At 38.3% G+C, this 3,842-nt stretch overlaps 1 pseudogene; it reads left to right on the forward strand.

Annotated features, from left to right (window-relative positions):
* The first annotated feature begins 1,151 nt into the window (after positions 1-1,151).
* Positions 1,152-2,092, forward strand: LOC106832795 (olfactory receptor 6M1-like; annotated as a pseudogene).
* The last annotated feature ends 1,750 nt before the right edge of the window (positions 2,093-3,842 follow it).

Consider the following 3,842-nt stretch of genomic DNA (forward strand, 5'->3'; position numbering starts at 1 on the left):
AAGCCTAGCTCAGGGTTCATAATTTCATCATTTTAACTTAAAAATGAAGGATTAACCACCAAAAAAAATACACCGAAGGACAGTGCTTCCACTGAATTTTATAGACGTGCAATAGATTTTCAACTAACTTGAGTAGTATTCCAAGATTAAGCTAAGGATTTCAAACACCACCTATCTGCTTCTGACTTTTTCATTACTATTAATGACTTGACCTTCAAATGGCTGAAAGAATATAGGTGTAAGAGATCCATTTGAGAGTCTATAGGAATCAGTTGAGTAATGGGAGAAGAAAGGTTTGCTATTCTTCCAGATTCTGCCATAGACATAACATTGCAAGGAACAAAAAGGAAACACGTCAATCATTTTCCCAAAAGCTTTTTTCAAAGTATATAAAATAGTTTATGCAAATTTTGAACCATATATCACCAACGCACTTCTCTATAGCAGTGTAGATAACAAAAAAATTATATCATTATAGAAAATAAACCCCAAAAAATCATGCAAACTTATGGAAAGAGCAATCATTGTTACCTTAAAATAATGTGTCCAACTAAATGTTACATTGATACTCGACACATAATACCAATAACAAAAGTGAGTAGAAACAAATACTGTTCCCCTTTCGTGTTAGTGTCCACTTTTCATAATTTTGCTCTATGATTTAGATGATACTTGAATATTTGAAATAATTTTGAGAAAATAACTCAACTTTCATTATCATTCCGTTTCTCTATTTTCCAAATTGATTGATTGGATTCTCAGTTAAGTGTGTCTCTCTTCTTAGGCACAGAACTTAGCTGGGAAAATAGTAGATCAGGAAGAGTGAAAGAGAGAAAGGAAGGAGCATGGGGTAAAAGAGAATAAAATCACAAAGATTACAGTTCCATGGAACCATGAAGATAATTTCAGTCAACCAAAAATTTTAAATACAGTCTAAGAATACTGAGATTAGATGAAGTCATGTAATTTATGCAAGGTCCTACATTTATTAGGGTCAGAGACAGGGTGAAAACAAATCACTCTTGACTCTTCATTCAAAGCTTTTCCTACTTGTTTTTATCACTGATATTGACAGTTGAAAACTTATAGGCTGATTTTCATCTCTATTTTTTCAGACACGTGCTGCCCACTAGACATTGCATGCAATGAATATGCAAAATCAGACCACAGTGACTGAATTTACCCTGACTGCCTTCCCCGTTCTCCAGAAGCTTCAGATTTCCCTCTTTGTGGTCCTCTTGTTTACTTACATGCTTACTCTAACAGGAAATATTGTCATCATTTCCCTAATATGGGCTGATAATCGCCTCCAAACCCCCATGTACTTCTTCCTCAGCAATTTGTCATTTTTGGACATTTTATACACTACCTCAGTTACCCCAAAACTGTTAGCCTGTCTCCTAGAGGAGAAGAAGACCATATCTTTGCCTGGCTGCATCACCCAAATATCCTTCTTTTTTTTCCTGGGGACAGTAGAGTTTATCCTCTTGGCAGTGATGTCCTTTGACCGCTACATGGCCATCTGTAACCCACTCCACTACACCATCATCATGAACAGCAGGGTCTGTCTCCTGCTGGTTCTGGGCTGCTGGGTGGGGGCCTTCCTCTCAGTGATCTGCCCAGTTATTGTGGTGTCCAGATTGCCTTTCTGTTATAAGGAAATTAGTCACTTCTTCTGTGACCTCGCCCCTCTGCTTCACGTAGCCTGCATAGACACTCATTTCATTGAGATGATAAGCTTCTTCTTGTCTTCCTTCATCCTCCTGAGCTCACTGGCGTTCACTACCGTATCCTACACCTACATCGTTGCTACCATCTTGAGCATCCCTTCAGCCCAAGGACGTCAGAAGGCCTTTTCCACCTGTGCTTCTCACATCACTGTTGTCTCCATTGCCTATGGAGCAACATCTTCATGTACGTGAGGCCCAGTCAGAGTCATTCCCTGGATTTTGACAAAGTAACGGCTGTACTCACCATAATGGTGACCCCTCTTCTGAACCCCTTCATTTATAGTCTCAGGAATGAAAAGGTAAAGGAAGTTTTGAGAGAGGCAGTCAACAAAATTGTGTCCTTATTGCACAAGAGAACTTGAAAGTTTGTTTCTAAGAATGATTAGTTTCCACTCTTGGATTCAATGTGGAGAAAGGCACGCTTGAAGATCAAAAATCAAAGATATGTAGGAAGATATGAAAGGCTTCATGCCACTTCAGACCTTTCTAGTCAAGGTCCAGAGGAGACAATTCAGCCATAGAGAAAACGACATGTTCTGAACTCTATTACTAGACTGTCTCACACAAAAAAAATATCATAGATAAATGAAAAATACTAAAGCCAGAAAACTTGAATTTTAATCCTGGCTCTATCACTTTCTTTCTTATCAGGTTACACTTAGCCTATCTGAATGCTAGTTTTCTCATTGGTAAAATGGGGAATATAGTTTGTGCTTTCTTTTTTTCTTTTTGTTTTTGTAGGCTTAACCAAGATAATCTAAGAAATGCAACCACATGTAATTAAGAGTGAACACATCTTACTGGGTCTTTTTAGTTGTTGCAAGATGACTGGCTTCATTCCTGACAGCTAAATATTGTGGATAAGAAGAATAAGGAGGAGGAGGAGGAGAGGAAGAAGTAAAAGGAGGAGAGGAAGAAAAAGAAGAAGAGGAAGGAAGAGGAGGAGAAGAAGAAGAAAAACAGGGAAGAGGAGTAACATACTCAGAGTTTGTACAATGTACTTAAATATTTACATATATATCTCACTTAATCCTCTTGACAAGCTTGATTAGCTGATGATATCTCCATTTTACAGATGAGAAAATGGAGATTCACAGAAGTTAAGCATCTTACCCCAAACTACACCACTGGTGAGTGGCAGAAATTTAGAATAGGTGAACTCTAGTCTATTTTAGCACCTCACTTTATCATGAAGTATAGAATGGGAAAAAACTTAAGAGGGGAAACAGAAGTTAACCTGGAAGTTATCTACTTTTTCTGAAACCAGAAGTGTTCCATGCCTGCCCTAACATTCTGGAAGACCTGCAGATCAGGGCAGACTGGGATGCACTCAGAATAGACTGTGAGAGGCAATTGGTTTGAAAGGGAAACCAATTATTCAGAGGCCATAACTGACCATGAGTCTAGACTGATCATCTGTGGCAACTGGCCAATGTGACCATCACATACAGAAGAATAAGTATCCTAGGATTTATTTGGTTGGAGGAAAATAAAAGCAGAAAACTAATCAAGCTAGCTTATGTAAAATGAGTACTTATTATAATAATAATCAAGAGTGCTACATGGAATGCCAGAAAATAAGAAACAACAAGATCTTCAGAGGAACTAGAATCAAGAACGAGAAATTCTTAAGGAATCAAGGCATGCACTGTCTTCCTTCTGAATCTCATCTCTCTCCAGCTCTCTCTAGGGTCATACAGTCTCTGTATTACTCTTTTTATCCATATATCTTGTGTTAGGCTGAATTATGACCCCCAAAGACATCCAGGTCCTAATCCCTGAAACCTATGAATGTAAGTAACATAATATGTGAAAGGGATTTTGCAGGTGTGATTAAGTTAAAGATCTTGGGATAGGGAGATTATCTTGGATTATCCAAGTGAGTCCTAATTGTAAACCCAAGTGTCATTATTTGAGAGAGGTAGAGGGAGATTTTACCATACAAAGGAAGATAATGTGATGATGGAAGCAGAGAAGGATTGAAGATGCTGTGCTGCTAGCTTTGAAAATAGAAGAAGGGGCCATAAGCCAAGGAATGCACCTCTAAAAGCTTGAAAAGGCAAGAAAATGGATTCTTTCTCCCCTAGAGCCTCTGGCACAGCCTGGTTGACA

This window comes from Equus asinus, chromosome 20 (assembly GCF_041296235.1).
Source record: "Equus asinus isolate D_3611 breed Donkey chromosome 20, EquAss-T2T_v2, whole genome shotgun sequence".
In the NCBI taxonomy this organism is placed as follows: Eukaryota; Metazoa; Chordata; class Mammalia; order Perissodactyla; family Equidae; genus Equus; species Equus asinus.